This window comes from Delphinapterus leucas, chromosome 4 (genome assembly GCF_059928025.1).
Source record: "Delphinapterus leucas isolate spDelLeu-1000000601 "Yukka" chromosome 4, BTC_Dleu_Yukka2, whole genome shotgun sequence".
Taxonomy (NCBI): domain Eukaryota; kingdom Metazoa; phylum Chordata; class Mammalia; order Artiodactyla; family Monodontidae; genus Delphinapterus; species Delphinapterus leucas.
Genome location: NC_143132.1, coordinates 89,055,094 through 89,076,214, shown reverse-complemented (window position 1 = coordinate 89,076,214; position 21,121 = coordinate 89,055,094).

The window sequence follows — 21,121 nt, the reverse complement described above, 5'->3', positions numbered from 1 at the left end:
ATGTACTCTGATATTTGAGAATAGTTTTTGAGGACCATTTAATTTTTTTCCATCAGGGCAAGCTTCTGAGAACCTTGTATATATAACATGTAGAATGGGTTCTGTTTAGAAAAAGAAGCCAATGACAAAGTTTTAAAACATTTTGGGGTATGGGGAAACGCTTTTACTCTATGAATATACTTTTGGCCTTCAGAGATTAGAATAAGTCTACGTCTACCATGGAGAGGGCATAAACAGACAGGTAGGCAGGGTGGATGATAGAAGATCTGGGAGCATCCTGGGTAGCCAAAGAGGCTCAGGAGGTCTTTAGGAATCAGAAAGACACACCAAAACGAGTATTTATCCTCTGGGTTTCTATTTGTTAGGTCTTGCAAGTGATGAACCCTAAAACAACTTGCCTAGGGTTAAATTTATAACTAGCCACCTCAGGATTGTTTGAGGGTTGTGTGGAGCTACTACCACCAGAAATTATTGTCTATGAATTTCCTCATTGAGGAATTCAAATTCATTAGAATTGGGGAGAATAGAACCACATAGCTGGGATCCGGTGCCCTGAAACAGGGTTATGGATCCCCTGGATGACAGAAAGTAGTTTTGTGTGGCTGAGGAATGATTATCTAGATAGGCATGGTGCAATATGGTAGTTACTATCTAGTAGTAGCAGTTTAAACTTATTAAAATTAAATAATAATAAAATTTCAGTTCATTAAGTCACAGTAGCACATTTCAAGTGCTCAGTAGTCATGTGTGGCTACCACATTGGATAGTGCAGATACAGAACATTTCCATCATTGCAGAAAATCCTGTTGGACAGCACTAATTTAAAAGAGCTAGCTTTGGGACTTCCCTCGTGGCGCAGTGGTTAAGAATCCGCCTGCCAATGCAGGGCACACGGGTTTGAGCCCTGGTCTGGGAAGATCCCACATGCTGCGGAGCAACTAAGCCCATATGCCACAACTACTGAGCCTGCATGCTACAACTACTGAAGTCCGCGTGCCTAGAGCCTGTGCTCCACAACAAGAGAAACCACTGCAATGAGAAGCCGGTGCACCACAATGAAGAGTAGCCCCCACTCGCCGCAACTAGAGAAAGCCCGCGTGCAGCAAGGAAGACCCAACGCAGCCAAAAGTAAATAAATAAATGAATGAATGAATTAAATTAAATAAAAGAACTAACTTTGGTGGGGATGGCAAGCAGGAATGTTTTTATCTGCTGAAAGACACTGGCTAGTATAGGGTGGGGAATGTGGACTAGGAAAACAAAGGTAGCCTCAGTGTTGAAAGGATAAAGTCTAATTCTGGGTGAACCAGATTTGGCTACTTTCAGCCTGGAAAACCTAAGCATCTATGTAGTGTCATTCCAGTTTATATCTGGGCCAGTTCCCAATGTGAATTCCTGATGCTGTTCTGATTCCGTTGAGTATCTGCTTCCTTATTTGAAAGGGGTGATGCAGGGGGGTAAATTGACATGGTGGCCCACTGGAAAATGTGCCTGTGAATGTAAGAGGCCGCTTGCCCTGTTAAGTTACTAACCAGGAACCAACTGGACTTTCATATTTTGATTAGAAAAACTAAGTCCCTCTGGAGGTCCATGTAAGTACTAATCTATCCAAAGAATGCAGACTTGGGAGGAACAGGAAAGAAGGCAGGTGCTTGCTTCATCCAAGCATCCCAGAGAATCTAGGTTCTGAGACTGAGCTGGGACTAGTCAGCCAAACCAACCAAAACCTGAAGGAAGAAAGAATGCCAGGGCAGCTGGACCAGCCAGAATCCTCCCCAGTGATGATGAGTGTGGGCAGAGAAGAGTGGAAGAAATACAAGAGGGTGAGCCAGATGTTTTTAGAAAAAATAGCTCTCTTTGTTTTTGTTCAGAGTCTCCTTTCTTGCCAGGACTCTGATATGAGTACATCTGAAAGGGGCTGCAGCTGGGGAGGGATGTAGCACCAGAGAATCAAAGTCAGCCTTTCCCCAGATAACTGAGACCTTCTCTTCTCAGGCCAAGCTTGTCTGACAGTCTCATTCTGTGTGAGCTCCTTCCCAGGAGACTCTTCAGTTCCTGAAGCAAACAGTCTCCTGGTAGACTCACCCTTTCAGGCAGCCAGACATGGCTAAATATTAGTAGCAAACAGTGCAGCTGGAACTCCTGCTATAAGATTCATTGGCAGCCTGTCATGTGCCAGGAACTTTCAGGGATATTATTTAGTTGATTCCTCATAATGAACCTGTGAGAGAGGAATTGTAATCTCCATTCCACAAAGAACCAAACTGAGGTTCTCAGAAGTCAAATAACATGCTTAAGTTTCCTGAACTGTACTGGTAGATAGAGGATTTGAACCCAGGTATATTTGGTATCAAAACCCACCTGCATTTCTGCTACTAAACTACATTGTCACTCGGACCTAATAGTTAGTCCTTAAAGTTTGAGGCCTAGCTCTTCCCATTGTAGGATTTTGTCCTTGCAAAAAGGAGGATTGGGGGCTTCCCTGGTGGCGCAGTGGTTGAGAGTCCGCCTGCCAATGCAGGGGACACGGGTTCGTGCCCCGGTCCGGGAAGATCCCACATGCCATGGAGCGGCTGGGCCTGTGAGCCATGGCTGCTGAGCCTGCGCATCTGGAGCCTGTGCTCCACAACGGGAGAGGCTGCAACAGTGAGAGGCCCGCGTACTGCAAAAAAAAAAAAAGGAGGATTGTGAGTGGCAAGATATGATGTTTAATTTTATATGTTGATTTGATTGAATCATGGGGTGCCCAGATATTTGGTCAGACACTATTCTAGGTGTTTCTGCCAGAGTATTTTTGGATGAGATAAACATTTTAATTAGTAAAGCAGATTGTTCTCCATAATGTGGTGGACTTTGTCTAATCAGTTGAAGACCTGAATAGAACAAAATGAATGGCCTTCCTGAGCAAGAAGGAATTCTCCGGCAGACTGCCTTCACACCTCATCTGAAGCATCAGTTCTCTGGGTCTCCAGCCTGCTGGCTCACACTTCAGATTTGGACTTGCCAGTTTCTATAATCATATGAACCAGTACGTTATCATAATCTCTTTATATATAAATATGCACAGCCTATTGATTCTCTTTCTCTGGAGAACTCTGACTAATGCACAAGGGATAGAGGGAGAGTGAGTCTCCTCCATATGGAACAAGATTCATGAGGCTGGGTCTTGACAGGCACCCCTACCTTAGTTTTAGTTATTACAAATACTCCTCAAAGCACTTAAAATTAAATTTTTATACATTTAGGAATTAAAATTTAGAAATTAAAAGCAATGAGTAGAAATAATTTCAAATGGAAACCAGGTATGAATCTCTTTTGCGTAGGCATCTGTTTTTTCCCATATGGAAGATTCAGAATTTCATGAGGCTAACCTAGATTTATACAGATAAAATTCACAATGATCCTACAAGCCAAAGAACAATCTTACTTTGTGTGTGAGGTATAAAAGTTCAGTAAAAATTCAGTACATGAGAGAGCAACTGGAGCAGATTTGGAAACATCATCCAATTTGCACATTGGTCAGCACAATGCCAAGTCTGAACCAGGCCTCTGGTGAGAGCTGTAAGCAAAGTTTTCATAGCCACTCCTTTCCTAGTACAGTTGACCCTTGAACAACATGGGCTTGAACTATGTGGGTCCACTTATATGTGGATTTTTTTCAAAAGTAAATGCTACGGTACTATACGCCCTTAGTTGTTTGAATTCCCAGATGCAGAACTGCGAATACAGGGGAACCGCATACACCAAGAGCTGACTATTAGTCATATGCGGATTTTCGACTGTGAGGAGGGTCCACTCCCATAACCCTCGCCATTGTTCAGGGGTCAACTGTAGCTTGCCTCTGCTTGTGCTGTTGTCTGGGGTCATCGCAGTGGGTCATTTACATCTTTCCATCTCTGTGAATGTCCCACTCAAAGCAGTGATCTAGTTAAATGACTTTCTTTAATCATTTTCTAGGTTAAACAGTGAGGATTTAAGTCAGCTTTATAAAACAACAACAATAACACAGATGGAAACTATTAAAAGTTTTGAAGAGGGATAAAAAAAGAAAGAAATGCTCACTTTAAATGTATTATGAAAGGAAGAGAGACTTGTAGATTTACGTGTTTGGCACAATACATTTTTTCCATAGAAATTTAATTATAAATGGTATTGAGGATCTAAATCTGAGCAACTTAAATAAATTTTTGTTAAACTGAAGTGCACTTTCACATGCAATAGACTAGGGCATACTTTTAGAATGTAATCCTTACATTAAATCGAGAAGAGTTTATATAAAGATATGGACTGTGTGTGTGTGTGTGTGTGTGTGTGTGTGTGTGTATACATATGGGAATCTTTGATGGAAACCTCCTCATCAAGCCCCACATCCAATCTATCAGCAAGCCCCGTTGCTTCTGTCCTTAAGTCCACTGACCTGTCTCTATTTCCACTGTAACTACTTAATCCAGTTACCATTATCTTTCTAATTATGCAGTAGTCTCCTAACACGTGGCTTCCCTATCACATGCCGTGTTTATTTCCTTGGTAGCACTCAGCACACTTTGTATTTATTAAATGAAATTGTTTATTCACTTGTTTGTCTGTCTGTGTATGTATACTCTTAGTTCCTTGATACAAGACCCTGCTGCTGCCTTGTTTTGTTTTTTTTTTTTTTGCGGTACGCGGGCCTCTCACTGTTGTGGCCTCTGCCGTTGCAGAGCACAGGCTCCGGACGCGCAGGCTCAGCGGCCATGGCTCACGGGCCTAGCCGCTCCGCGGCATGTGGGAATCTTCCCGGACCGGGGCACGAACACCGTGTCCCCTGCATCGGCAGGCGGACTCTCAACCACTGCGCCACCAGGGAAGCCCTAGAGTTCTTTACTCTCTGTGGCTTCAGGCCTCCACTGAGGGTTTTGGAATGTATCCCCTGTGGATAAGGGGGGACTACTGTACTATATACTTGGTGCCTGGGGCATAGTTGGTGGCCAGTAATTATTTGTTGAATGGAAAATTTACAGCACAGATAAATGAGGAAGCAGTTAGTTGTTTTTAATAAAGAACTCACCAGAAGGTTTTTTGTTTGTTTGTTTGTTTTTAATGATAGCCACATTTTGGGTCATTTAGCATACTTTATACACACAAATATAATTCATATGAAAATTTTAAAGAGTCTGTGATATAATGTGAAGTGCATCGGAAATTATTTTGCAGTAAGTTGAATTCTGACTTCTATTCATTTGAAATGTATATTTACACTTTTCCTGATTTAAAAAGGAAAAAAATATACAACCATTTGTATCTTTTTCCTCCCTTCTTTCCTGCCTTCCTATCTTCTTTCCTTTCATCTATCTATCTCCCCATAACTTATTTACACATAGGAATACCTTCTTTTATGTTATACAGGTGTTTAAGAAAGTTTCTTGAGCACTGAAATTTTCTAAATCAAATTATATTATGATGTATTTTGTTTTATAGATACTTTATCTTACTTTCTGACTGATTTTCTACTGTATGTAATTTCTAATTACTATCCTCTATCCCACTCAAATCTGTAAAAATTATATATTTATACTTATATGCACTAGAGGAAATACTATGTAAAACAACTCAGAGTTATTTTGTAAATAAAAAATTATTAGGCAATGAGAACAATTTTCACCTCCTGCATCTATTGATGTTTGGTTATATTTAAATTTTCTTGCACCATCTTGTTTTCTGAAGGCAGATCATACCTAGCTCCTCTTTCCTTGTAGGATTTTGCAACACAGATGAAAAATGTAGGTTGAGATCGAACAACGAATAAAGGGTTGAGGGTTGTGTTCTTTATTACATAGACTTAAAAAAAAAAAAAAAAGGTTCTGTATATGTTTAAATCCTCAACTTGGGGATTTGTTTGAAGTCTAATTCCCAGGCCAGTCTCAGGATGCTCTGGCTTCTGTTGTGGTTGTTGAACTGGCACAGATTCTGTATGCATTACTTATGCCTTCTTGGAGTCTGAACTGAAAGCCTCATGGATTTAGAGATGGATTAACGCTGGCATTTGGGGCATTACAGATGGAACACCACGGAACTGTATTTCAAATAAATACAATGCATATATTTCATTTGTCTTCTTTTCAGTGGTTCATGAAGGTGAAAAGGAAAAAATATTTTTCTGCTTCTGTTGAAATTAAATTACAGAAATTATATGACCATGATTTTAAAGATTTAGGTTCACACATTTACATAACAGATTTCTCATAATCAACTAAGTTAATTTTAATTCTCTGAGCTAAAATGTTTTAATGTGTTTTTTGCTAAGATCTATTATTCACTGAAAAGCAAACAGGGTATCAGCTAATTGTGTTTTTTCACAGGTTTGACTGAGCTATTTAAATGAGCTGTACGCCGACTTATTTTATTAGTCCAAGTATTCAAACCTGATTAATATTTGGACAGTATTTAGTTAGCAGTATGAAAAAGAATTTTGAAACTTAGCCCTGTCATATTTTAGGAAACAGTTAAAAAATGTGAAGTAGGATAACCTCTAAACTGTTTTTCATAGAACAACTAAAGAATTAGCTCAATTTAAAATATATCATAAGTCAACATGAAAGAACAGTTGAAACACACGCATGTGATGTGGTTTTGTGGAAAAAACAACCACTGAAACCAAGAGATACGGATTCAGATCCTGGCTTCACTACAGTGCTAGCGGTTCAACCTTTGTGCGAGTTATAGAATTTCTCTGAGTTTCAGTTTTCTCAGCTGTAAAATGAGGTAATCATACCAATCTCATAGACTCACTATGATGTAATGAGATACATATGTGGAAGTGCCTAGCAAGAATAGAATTGCAAGATATAAAGGAAGGCATGAAATAGGAAGTGAAAGGATGAAGGACGGAGAAGTGAAGGGAGTCTCTTCTTCCCAACTCCAAGCTTCCCTACAACCCTTTTTCCCAGGCCCTTTCCCTTTCAGTGGCTCACCTTCTCCTGTCAGTAGCTGTCTGCCTTTTCTAATATAAAGTCAGTGGGGCTTGCTCTTACTCAGATCTGTATAACAAAGGCCATGAGAAGTAGGACTCCTCAGTGGCTTCCTGGTAGGGGGACAGGGCAGTCCTCTGCATGGACACAACTTGCTTCTTCATTTTCCTGTCTTCCTCTTTTTCTCTTTTTAAATCAGACCAGAACATGATGACCTTCTTAACTCTTCACAAGCTGATGGCTTTTTAGTAAGAGGGTGACTGAAAGGGTTTAGGCCAGAACTGTCCAATAGAAACAGAATGCGAGCCACGGATGTGAACCATATGTGTGATTTTAAATTTCCTACTAACCGCATGAAAATAAAAAGTAAAAAGAGACAGGTGAGATTAGTTTTAATAATATATTTAACCCAACATATCCAAAATATTTATATTTCATTATATAATCGATATTATAAAATTATTAATGACATATTTTGCATCCTTTTTTTTACATTTCAATTTGGACTAGCCACACTTCAAGTACTCAATGTATCTAGTGGCTACTGTATTGCATAGGGCAGGTTTAAGACTAATCCTCCCCCCCTTTCTGCCCCACCCCTACCTGTCTTAAAGCTCTCTGTGAATTTTAGGAATAAGCTAAATCACCAATTCCAAATTCTTCATATCAGGAAAGTGAGACCCAAACAGATAGCAAATTGTCCAACATTATTGTGCAACTGGTGAGTGCCACAGCCAGAACTCAAACTTCTTTTTCTGACTCAATCCATTGTTCTTTCCAATTAAACAACTAATTTATGAATTACAATTTATAACAAAACAATTAAACAAAGCTTAACAATTAAAACAAAGCTATTGGAGCTCAGATAAATGAAGTCACAGTACAACTCACTGGGAGGAATTGATAAATTCCTCAAGGAATAAAATGACACATTTCTGACAGGATTATGTGATAGGGTGGGTAATGCACCGACACCTTAATACCATAAGAAACTAGTCTTCTGAATTTTTTGGAAAAAGAAACCTGGAGGCCTGGTTTGCCATGGGAAAAGAAAGTCTGTAAAAATCCGTTAATATTTCATCTTCACATTGGTGTTAATGACTCTTGCAGTACATAGTACTATACCTGGCCCATAGAATCTCTCACAAACATTTGCTGAATTGCTTTAAGCACTTAGTAAATAGAATAGAAGATTAAAACTAGAAGAAGTATTGGGAACCATTTAGTGTAAACTTTACAGAAGACAGTGGTGGCAAAGTGCCCAATAACTCAACAAATTTTAGTACTTCCCTCTTCCTTTTAATGTTTCAGATGAGAGAAGTGACTTGCTCAAGGTCACACAGCTGCTAATTTGCAGAATCCAGGTCTCTGTATACTGCCTAGTGACTTTTTTAAAGACATAATTTTGATTCCTCTAATTAGACAGACTTGAATCCATAGCTAAGCCATGTCTTGTGAATAGAGGGAGTTTGGAATCTCAAGATATGACATCTAAATTGGAAATTTGGGCAAGCATTTACTGAGCCTGAGAGAATTGTCTATTTCTTGAGAGTGTTGTTAAAAAGCTACAGGAATGCAATTATTTTGGATTTGTTTTAGCGCTCTGGTATTTTTAGAATTTCCCCATAAACACCTCCCATGAGGAATATACCGCACTTGGCTTGCCATGGTACTTCAGGATGCCTTCGGCAAATGCAGTTGACAACTTGACAAGACATCTGGATTCGTGTGTTTCTGAGAAAGCCCAGGTGCTTATTCAAGATATCCTTGCTTTCTGACTCTTCAGTTTGAGTAATTCTTCCCCTCTTTCTTGAGTTCAAACAATTTCCTAGCACAGAACCTGGCCAACTGTCAAGATAGAGCTATTTCTGCCCAAACACACTGCTAGGCTCCAGACTGCTAGCTGTTCAACACAGACTCTGTGTTTCAGATAATTGAGGGCATGTTTGTAAAGCAAGGGCCGTGGCAGCAAGGCGCTGTGGAGTGGCATCCACGCTGAAAAATTTGATGAAATCAGGGCACCATATAACTTGGTCTAGCACAGTGATGTTGCTCTGAGAAGTGAGGTGGAAGAAAATATCCCCAGGATAAAAAGAACAGGATGAAAAATCCTGGTTAAAAAACAAGATATGGATTTTTTCCTTCCCAGACAGATTGTGAAATAGGCTTTACTTGTTCATTGGGGTCTGGTAATGAAAGTTGACAGGATATTAAGGTTATTTCAGGTTCTGCTGTCTCCCAGGGTCACATAGCCTTCTGTTATGCATGTTAATCCATCTCAGCATTCCTGCCAGGAGCTGCCTAAGTAGGGCAATCGGTTTAGTATGCACCCTTCCCCTTTACAGTTTCGTTGAGAGGCAAAACCTACCAATTAGCAGAATATGCATTGAAAATCAAGTGATGTTTTTCTATTCTGAAGACATAGCAACACAATTTGTGATTAATAAATGATAAATCCAATTACTGTTTCCTCAGAAAAGCAAAGCAAAAAGAAGAAAGCCATATCTTCCTCTTCTCCCCATTTATTTTTTTGGTATGTGCATGTGCACATATGTACATATGTGTATGCATATAAAACTACATGGTGAATTTAGCACCATAGACTGGAAATACTGGTTGGCTCCTGCCAAGCCCAGCTTATATTCTGTCTTTCCTCCTCTTTAGGCATACTCCTTCATCTGCAAACACCACCAGCTATCCCATTAGCTGTGGAAAGGGAACAACATCACAAAGAAAATACTGGAGATGTAACTAAATCTCGGTGAAAGGAAGATTGCAGAAGTGTGATTCTAGAACTAATCCATTAGTAACTGTGTGTCCCCACCAACAGACATTATTCTAGACAATTTCTTGAAAGAGATTGTAAACTTCTTGTGGTTATAAAATAACCAGAACAACCCATTCTTGTGGTTGTTGTTATTTCAACCTTAAGCTGATGGTTTTCTGCACCACTGATGACGGTAATGGCAAAGGCAAAGACTTTGGAATCCACCTGATTGGGTTAGAATCCAGCTTTACCACTTAATGAATGTGTGACCACAGGAAGTTACTTAACCTCCCTAATCCCCAATTTTCTCATATGTAAAATGAGGACAGTTGTTCTTATATCTTAGGATTCTTATAAAGGTAAATGAGATATACTGTTTGGGTCTGTAATTGGTGATCTATTGATGGTCACTACAGTGATGATGAAGATAAATTAGTTAGTTTAGTTCTAGTGAATTGTTGCCACCTTTTGCCTGCTTCTTAAGGCTTATGACATTATACCAGAACAAGGATGCTATGTGCCCAAACCCAAGTGGTCAGTGTAGAAGAAAAATACATCTCTTTTTGCCCACATTTATCTTTGAGTAAAGTCATAAAAATGAGTTCCATTCCCTTCTCTTTTGGTAAAAGCAAAATGTATTCGCTCTTAAGTGGCTGTTAGAGGGCTGATCTCTGTACAGCCCATTCTATATAATAGGTACTCAAAACTCATTCACTCTATAATGGCTTAATATTTTCTGTACATTGACTATGGTGGTATAGGCTCCTAATAAAACATTACATCAATTCTCGAACCTCTGAATCTTTGAAGCAGATGTTTTCCTAACATCCTGTAAATACTCCAATCATCTCAAACTGCTGGGATTTCACCTTTGTACCATTTTTAGAAATGTGCCCATTGAGTAATGGGCCTGTCTGATCTGTTTGATGTTTATTGGTGCTCAATGTGTAGCAAGGTTGGGAGATGTAGCAGAGCACGTTCTAAATAAATCAATGGAAGAAAGCAAACTAAATCACAGGGGGAAATTACAGTGTCCAAATCATTTATACACTGGTGATTACAATTTCACCTGGGTCCAACTGATGTCACACAAGAGTCTCCAAAGCCCTAGGAATCATTTGTCAACCTGACTAAGCCTGCTCATCCATGCTTCCACACTGTATCGACCGCGGCGGTAGAGACAATAGTCTAGTGCAGGCAGGTTAATTAGCAAGGAGAGGAACATGTGGAGAAGAAAATGGACTAGAGTTGGAGGGGTTCTGCACCATTTCTGCTATTAGCTAGCTATGTGTTCTTAGGGGAGTCACTGTATACCTCTGGACCTCAGTTTCCTTAACAAGAAAATGTATATATATCTTTGTGTATATGCATGTGTTTTTGGAAGTGTGTGTGTGGGAGATTGACTGGTTGTAATTTTCATAGTTTCTAAAGGATCAGAACCTCTGTTTCAATTGTTATCTAATTCAGAACTCAATATAGAAAACTGATAAAAGCAGAATTTATGTTTGGGGAGAGGGACCCAGAGCAGACTGGACATCTACCCATATCCTATGGCAACTCCAAACAGACTTTCATAGATACCTAGAGTTCTCCAGTCTATGTGTGATTACATGATCTGTAAGGTCTCACCAACTCTATAATTTTATTTGAGTCTGTGGCAAATTCACCTGCACAGGTAAAATGTTGGACTTAAGCAAATAATTTATTAATTTTTAATTTATTAATTATTTTGCAAATTATGCAAAAAATTTGTCAAATAATTTATTAAAGTAGTTGGTTTCAAGTCTCAAGAGTCTGTGGTTTAAGGTCCTGTAGTTTTTACTAATTTAAAATAAATGAATAAAAATATCCTTTGTGTAAAAAAAAAAAATATCCTTTATGTTTTGTTCCTACCACCTATATTACTCATGTAACAAATGGCCAAATTGTGTTCATTTAAAACTGTAAGCTCCTTAGAGAGTCTCCTTTCAGTTAGGATGCAGAAAGTCCCAATAGACATTGCTCTCATCCGGATAATGAGAATAAGTTGGATCATCTACAAAATCATAGATTTGTTTTTGACCCATTAGAGACTTGAGGAATATGAATCAAATTCCAGGAAACACAAGTTCTTCCTAGGAGAGTAGAGAGAACCAGAGATGCCTTGATAGTGGTGGAGGAGTGTGAGGTGGAGTGAACCTGACATAGACTGGGGTAAGGAAAAACTAGGCAAACTTTTAATGAACTTTTAACAGTTGCTTTTGGGGTGGCATAATGGATTAGGATCCTGAGGACTCCAGGCATAGAGCAAGTCTGTATCTAGCCATCAGCTCTCTCCCATGAGCTTTCACCAACTACATGGGGTACAAGTAGATTGGAGACAGAGAAGGAGACGAGAGAGGGATCTCTCTGAGCATAGGAGTCCCGCACAAAGTGGAAAGTAGAAGGCTGCTGAAGGTTGGGGCTAGGGCAGCAGGGCAGAGGGAGATCTCCCAGGCACAGGAAACTGGAGGTGGGACTGAAGAGCAAATCAAATTCCCCAGCACCTTAAAATTAGAGAATGGGCTGTAAAATAGAGATTTCCAGAGTCTCACAAGTCCTCAGATTTCAAGACCAGCTGAAAGGAAAGTCTCCATCCTGCCCTCAAAACATATGAAGCCAATGGTGAAATGAATATAACTGTAAAAAAGGCAAGACCCAATTCAGAGATAGAACGAGCACAGAATACTAACAGCTTGACAGAAGACGAGAGACATCCTTTCTGGGGAGGGGTGGGATTCAAATAATTTTTACTTCAGAGGGGTGGGGTACAAATATTATTTACTTTAGTCTCCACTATTATTTTACATATAATGTCCAGAATTTAATTTAAAAATTATGAAACATTTGAAGAAACTGGAAAGTGTTAACCATAATCAAGAGAAAAAAGGCAGTAGAAACAAATCAACACATGTCCCAGATGCTACAATTCTTAAAAAAAAGGGACTTTAACCATGTAGAATCAAAGATAGTTTTTTTCAACAGATGGTACTGGAATAACTGGACATCCATGTGCAAAACAAACAAAAAAAGCAGTATATAGTCACAGACCTTATACCCTTCACAAAAATTAACTAAAAATGAATCATAGACCTTAATGTAAAATGGAAAACTATGAAACTTATCCTCGAAGATAAGATAGGAGAAAATCTTGATTACCTTGTATATGGTGATGCCTTTTTAGATACGATACCAAAGACACAAGCCATGAAAGAAAAAAATTGATAAGCTGGACTTCATTAAAATTAAAACCTCTTCCCTGTGAAAGACAATGCCAAGAGAATGAGAAGATGAATCATAGACTGTGAGAAAATATTTGCAAAAAGCACATCAGATAAAGGACTGATAACCAAAATATACAACAAACTCTTAAAATTTAACAAGAAAACAACCCAATTAAAAAATGGGCCAAAGACCTAAATAGGCACCTCACCAAAGAAGATAAACAGATGGGGAATAAGCATATGAAAAGATGCTCCACATCATCTGTCATCAGGGAAATGCAAATTAAAACAATGAGATACCACTTCACACCTATTAGAATGTCCTAAATCTTGAACACTGACAACACCAATGCTGGCAAGGAAGTGGAATAACAGGAGCTCTCATTCATTGCTTTGGAAATGCAAATGGTACAGCCACTTTGGAAGACACTTTGGTGGTTTCTCACAAAACTAATGTACTCTTACCATACGATCCAGCAATTGCACTTCTTGGTATTTACCCAAAGGAACTGAAAACTTATGTCCACACAAAAACCTGCACATAAATATTTATAGCAGGTTTATTCACAATTGCCAAAACTTGGAAGCAACCAAGGCATCCTTTAGTAGGTGAATGGATAAATAAACTGTGGTACATACGGACAATGGAATATTATTTAGTGTTAAAAAGAAATGAGTTATTAAGCCATAAAAAGACATGAAGGAATCTTAGATACATGTTGCTGAGTGAAAGAAGCCAATTTGAAAAGGTTACATATGGTATGATTCTAACTATATGACATTCTGGAAAAGGCAAAACTATGGAGACAGTGAAAAGATCAGTGATTGCCAGGGGTTGGGGGTGGGAGGGAATAATGGGCAGAGCACAGAGGATTTTTAGGGCAGTGACAAGACTCTGTATGATACTTACTGATGGAAACATGCTATTATACATTAGTCTAAATCAGTAGAATATACAACACCAAGAGTGAACCGTAATGTACACTGTGGACTTAGGGTGATTATGATGTGTCAGTGTAGGTTCACCAATTATAACAAATGTACCCCTCTGGTGAGGATGTTGGTAATGAGGGAGGCTATACATGGTTGGGGGCAGAGCGCTATATTGGAAATCTCTGTACTTTCCCCTCAGTTTTGCTGTGAACCTAAAACTGCCCAAAACATAGTCTGTAAAAAAAATAGCCATGCCTCACATATATGTGGAATCTAGAAAAATGGTACGGATGAACCTGTTTGCAGGGAAGGAATAGAGATGCAGATGTAGAGAACGGACGTGTAGATGGGGTGAGGGGAAGGAGGGGTAGGATGAACTGGGAGATTGTGATTGACATATATACCCTACCATGTGTAAAACAGATAGCTAGTGGGAACCTGCTGTGTAGCACAGGGAGCTCATCTCGGTGCTCTGTGATGACCTAGATGGGTGGGTGAGGGGGTGGGAGGGAGGTACAAGAAGGAGGGATTATATGTATACATATAGCTGATTCACTTCACTGTACAGCAGAAACTAACACAACATTGTAAAGCAACTATACCCCAATTAAAAAAAATAGCCATGTAAATATATTAAAGTATTAATGGAAAAGGTGGACAAGAAACTGAATACATACAGGGAATCTTAGCAGAGAAATGATAGCAGCAACAAAAACAAATAGAAATGTTATAAAATGGAAAAAATGAATAAAGAATTTATTTGATAGGCTTAACACATCATGGTATTTTGTGTTATTCTTTTAAAGTAGTTTCTCTAGAAGTTACAATATATGTTTATATGTTATCACAGTCTACCTTCAGATCATATTAAACTACTTCACAAGCAATGTAAAAACCTTATAACCATATAATTCTATTTATACCCCTCTTATTCTTTTTGCTCACGTTATCATACATTTTACTTTTAAATATGTTAAAACCTTCAGATCACTGTTATTAATTTGTTTTAAATGGTCAACAGCTTGATTCAGGCCTTTTTTTTTTTTTTTTTTTTTTTTTTTGCGATACGTGGGCCTCTCACTGTTGTGGCCTCTCCCGTTGCGGAGCACAGGCTCCAGACGCGCAGGCTCAGTGGCTATGGCTCACGGGCGCAGCTGCTCCACGGCATGTGGGATCTTCCCGGACCGGGGCACGAACCCGTGTCCCATGCATCGGCAAGCGGACTCTCAACCACTGTGCCACCAGGGAAGCCCCCAGGCCTTTTTTTTAATATCTTTTATCTTTTATTCAACATGTTCAATCTATCCTCAAGCACCCACACATGGAATATAGTCATCATAACTGTTTTAATCCTTGTCCTTGTCTATTAATTTTATCATGCATCATTTCTGGGTCAGTTTTAATTGTTTGATTTTTCCCTCTAGTTATGGATTGTATTTTCCGTCTTTGTGTGCCAGGTAACTTTTGATTGGATGCCAGACATTGTGAGTTTAATTAACCTTGTTGAGTGCTGGAGTCTTTTGTATTTTCGTACGTATTACTGAGCTTTCTTCTGGAACATAGTTAAGTTACTTGGAAACAATTTGATCTTTTTGGATCTTGCTTTTAACAAGTGGAATCAGAGCTACATTTGGTCTAGAGTGAATCTTTCCCACAGCTGAGGCAAGGCCCTTCTTAGTACTTTAACCTAGGAGTCAGTAGGCAAATGTTTCTGTGAAGGGCCAGATGGTAAATAATTTAGGCTTTGTGGGCCATCTAGTTTCAGCCCCAACTACTCAGCTTTGTCACTGTAGCATGAAAGCAAACAAAATATTATAGGAAAGAAATGGGTGTGGCTGTATTCCAATAAAACTTTATTTACAAAAATAGGTGACAGGCTAGATTTGGCTTGGGAGTCATGGTTTGCCTACCCCTGCTTTAATCAATCTACCATATTTTATGAGCTTTTCTCCTCTGGCTGTGGGGAACAGGCACTCTTCCTGGCCCTGTGTGAATTCCGGGCACTGTTCCTTTGAATCCTTTTGGGTAGTTTTCTCACTCTCATTTGCTCACCAGTGCTTGGCAAAATATTTGAGGGGAACACACTCTCTGCAAATCTTGGAATTTTTCTCTCTATGCAGTGCTTTCTTTCCCCAGTACTCTGCTCTGTGAACTGTTCGCACTCTGGCTTCTCTGAACTATCTCCTCTATTTCCTCAACTCCGACAGTCTGCCCTGCTCTACCTGGGTTCTCCCTCCCTGCACTGTGGTCTGTAATCTTTTTCCAGAGGGTAAATTGGGGCACTCATAGTTCTCGCCTTCTTTGCTTCCCAGGTCTCAGGTATTGCTATCCTTCTTTGCTTGATGTCCAACATCTTGGGAGCTGGTCTTTCCAGCATTTTATGTGGAAGGGTAAATCTGGTCCCTGTTATTTTTCTTTTTCTTTTTTTTTTTTTTTTTGTGGTCAACGGGCCTCTCACTGTTGTGGCCTCTCCCGTTGCAGAGCACAGGCTTCAGACGCGCAGGCTCAGCGGCCATGGCTCACAGGCCTAACCGCTCCGCAGCATGTGGGATCTTCCCAGACCGGGGCACGAACCCGTGTCCCCTGCATCGGCAGGCGGACTCTCAACAACTGCGCCACCAGGGAAGCCCTGGTCCCTGTTATTTTATCTTTGCCAGAATATATAGTAATAATGTATACTGTTCATGATACATGAAGCTACATCTTACGTGTTATTTTCCCTAGAACTTGCAAATAGAACTCCCTTATGTAAGCAAAAATAATCAGCATCAAGCCCATAAGTGATGAACTTAGCCATCTGTAAAAATAACCCTATCTTAGAGAATGGTTGGGAAGTAAGTTATTGGAGAAGGCTTGGCGAGTATGCAGGTCCAATCAAGATCACCATAGTATATCCTCAGAAATGAATGGTAACTGAAAAAGCTACAAAATGATCAATTAAGGTATAGCCTGTCTCTCTGAAGAATTTATTAATCATATTTATTTACTATTATTTGAAATCTCAGCCTTTGGCCCTAGATTTGTAACCTCCTTGATGGCAAACGCATGATTCTTTTTCCTCTCTCTTTCAATCTAGCATCTAGCATGGGCATAAGAATATTTTAAAAACTCCTCATGTAATTCTAATGCACAGCCAGGTGATTTTAATATACCTGCATATTGAATAACAAGTAACATCTCATATAAGAAACACTCCACTTTAACTGTGGCAATCACAAAAAAAGTTTTTTCATTCAGTAAGTGTTTACTAAAGGCTTTCTATGTACTCAGCACTGAACAGGTGCCCAATGGGGACGGCATAAATATAAGGTACGGTCACTGTTCTCAAAATGCTTACCATCTAGTTGGGGAAACAAAACAAATACATGTGGAACAATTGAGCAAAAACACAAGCTGTGGATAATTAACTCCTGAATGGAATGGACTGACTCTTATCTATAAAAATGCAGTAAAGCAATAAATCAGTGCAGTCTGAAATAGTCAAGGCAGGCTTTCTCAAAAAAATTGGTATTTTTCTTCAAATAAAATATTCTGAAAGTACTAAAAAAATGGAAGTTCTTACTTGCTAGGGACAGATCTTTTCTTCCTCATTTTAAGATGGATCAATGGAAAATGTGAGAAGTAGTTTACACAGTACAGTTGATGTTAATGATTTCCTAAAAAGCGTTTCAGTAGTCAATTTACTTGTCTCTTCAATGTCTGGAAATTCTATTGTTGGCAATTAAAAAATGTTTTTTCTCCTAAAATAAGTGTATATTATACCATTATTAGTATGATATATTTTATTTGAGATGAAAAGGGAGGGATATATCTAACACCTAAAACTAATTTTTTTTTTTGTGGTGTGCGGGCCTCTCACTGTTGTGGCCTCTCCTGTTGCGGAGCACAGGCTCCGGACGCACAGGCCCAGCGGCCGTGGCTCACGGGCCCAGCCGCTCCGCGGCATGTGGGATCTTCCCGGACCGGGGCACGAACCCGTGTCCCCTGCATCGGCAGGCGGACTCTCAACCACTGTGCCACCAGGGAAGCCCAACATGTGCCTTTATTAAAAGGAAATATTTAGTCCATATTTTTCTGATTTATTTGACCTAAATAGTGTTTTGTGAAAACTATTCAATTTTTAAAACATGTTTATCTTTCAAAGAGCTTTTAGGTTTATTTATCTATCTACCTACCTACCTATCATCTATCGGAAGACCAAGAAATCTTTTTTTCAGGAGTAGAAGCAGTTAGAGACCCAAAAGATCAGATCAGAAATGTAAGCAGAGCCCTCCTCTTACCCCCATTTCCACTTCCCTCCCAAATGCCATTTGTAAGGCTTGCACTCTTGTTTGGTGGCCTTTGCCTTCTCTGACAATGGTAAGTGGAGTCCTTTTTAAAATAGAAGCAGTGGTGCAGCACATCTTGTTCAAGGAACAGCAGTGTCTAAGGAACATAGTGCCTAATGCCCAAAGCAGCTGTCTGAGTTGCTCACCCTCAAATTGCCTTTGGATAGAAGTAAACAAACTTGGACATCCAATGGATTATATTTGAAACTAACCTCTGAGGCCATCTATTTTAAGCAGATCGTAATTTTGCAAAAGGCATGGCCCCATTCCAAATATTTATTTAGTGTTGAATGGTTTCCAATTGGCTGGTTGGTCTGCTTTTTTGATGGTGTTGAAAACATAAGAAAGATACCAATAATAGATGCTGGATTTTCACTCATCTCGGTGTACAGCTATTCATTTTGTTGGGTGCCAGAACAAAAATTCACTGTAGGGAGAGACAGGCAAGTAAGTCTTGCTATGGCAGCTGGTTTTGTGGCAACCAGTATTACTTCCACCCCTCACACCCCAACGTGAACCTTGTTCAGTGAAGAGCCTTCTAAGTCCCTGCCAGCACAATTCTTTTTCATGGAATGCATACTGTGTGCAACGCACTGGGCTGAGCTTTCTGTACATGATCTCTTTTTGTCCTTACAGTGACCATAAGAAGCAGGTATTATTACTGTCATTTTAGAGATGAGGAAACTGCACTTTGGAGACCTCCAACTCTAAGTTTGAAGTGAAGGTTAGACCCAAGGTTTGTCTGAGTCCAGATGTTACTCTTATTTTATTTCAAGAAAGAGCCATATTAACCAGATCCCTGTCCCCCCGGTGCAGGTGCTTATGCTATAGCAATTCTTTTTCCTTCTGCCTATCCCCGATATGAATTTTGGTTCCAGGCTGTGACAAAGTGGATGCCTAGGGATGAATCTTCTTTTATAAGTGGTAGCATTTATAGTCCAAGTGCCAAAGAAAGAGCCCTTCAGGGGATTGTACACGTGACCATATTTTCCTACACATAATTAAAAAGAGAACTAAGAAGCAAAAGCAAAAAAAAACCCCACAACTGTTCTTGCATATCATTCACCTCACTTGCCTTTGTGCACCAAATGTCAATTTACTCCTAGAAGAGACTACATGAAAGAGAAACTTGGGTTAAAACTATGGGTTAAATTAATGGCGCCTTGGCTACTGAAATTGGTCCTTGTGTGCAGAAGGGAGATTTACTCAGCCTTGTTCTCTTACCCAATTTTGGGTCTCTTTTACTAAGGCAGATGAATCGTCAATTTTAAGACAGCTCTGAGGACCTTCTGTCCCTAACATCTAGAGTCACCTCCAAATGGCAAGCCATTGTAAATGAAAATACTTACAAGTCACATCCTTCTCTGTGTAATCATCTTGGAATTACTTTCACAGACACAAAGTTCTGCCTCAGTGCAAGTCTTTTCCTCTAAGCAGCACTTTTAAGAACTTGAGGAATTGCTGAAGGTAGGGAGAAATTTTAGGAGGTCTAGATTCTAATTAACTTTTCCTCTAATTAACTGTCACCATCCCTTGTAAATGCAACTGAGACTCTCAAAGATAAAGGGAAGTGCTGAGGATGGCAGCAACCCAAGTCCAAAAAGCTCACAGAATTCTTCCCCTTCTCAAGATGTTGAAGCAAAAATCATCCCAGGAAAATGGGTGGCATGAGAGGGAAGGGGAGAAGTGGTGATTTTTTAAAACACAGACTGGATGGATGTTATCTTTCTCCACAGAATCAAATAACTTTTTCATATATTAGTGAATACATTTTCTCAGTATCCATCCCCATGACATCTGTACCTTCCTTTCCATGACATTTAATAGTTTACCGCTGGATAGATGATGGTTAAATTTCCCAATGTGCCAATCAGCTCTTCCTGTTTCTTTCCTCTCTTCTCCATTCCTTTTTGTCCAGTAGGCTTATCTTCCCCATGCTCCTGGAATAGACTTTTCAGGTTCTAGTCTGCTCTTCATTGTGTCTGCATTATCCAGCAATGCTCAGTTCTTTCCTCTTTACCTGCTGAAATCCTTCCTCTCCTTTGAGGCATATTTCAAATATCACCTCCTCTCATAAGGAGCTTTATACAAAATAGTCCTCCAGTGAATAGTCACTGATAAATTTTCTTGGTTATTCTTGCCGTAGTTAATGGTTTTCACTTTTCCAAAATAGATGGACTTTCCATTTAATTTCAGTCTCTTCTAACTCTCATTCCAACTCTTTCTTCCTGTTTATGGATTATACCACCTGAGTGTGATCTTTCCAGTCAATGAATCTCTCTCTACTTTCCATAATTTTTCTCTTTGACTACTTGAGTATTAACTCCAAGACTGTGTTTTGAGATTTCAAGGCCTTTGCTTTGAAATCTTCTTTCTAGCACATTCTCTCATTTTCCTCTTACTCTCTATTTCCATGGTTTCAATCCTAGCACATAGCACAGTTACTTTTACTTCTACTGGAAAGTCCTCTTTTCAACATTTCTCCCCTCCCATTCCTTCTGCATAGTTCACCTTCAAGTGTTGTCCCTCTTCCTTAAATCACTTTTTTTTCTCTCCCTACTGTCGATCATGTGTCCAACTTACCCTAGTTAAGTGTGCTTCTGAAACAGTGCCTTTCTCCCTCTCCCACCTTCAAACTGTGAGGCAGTTAGTCTTCCTAGACCCGGCCTGGCCTTCTAAAAGCTTCTGCTGCCTCTGGTGAGTACACAGACTGCATGCTCCCAATGGCCTGTCCCCTCCCGCAGGCCTCATTCTAATGGAGTTAGGATTGACGCCCACCCTCAGAGGAGCTGCACAAGAGCTCAGAGCCTGGGCCAAACATGAGTTCAGCTGTGTCTGAGTTCCACTGCCATGCAGCTGCTCCCCTTCATCTGCTGTGAGTCCCTGGGTACAACCTGCCAAGGC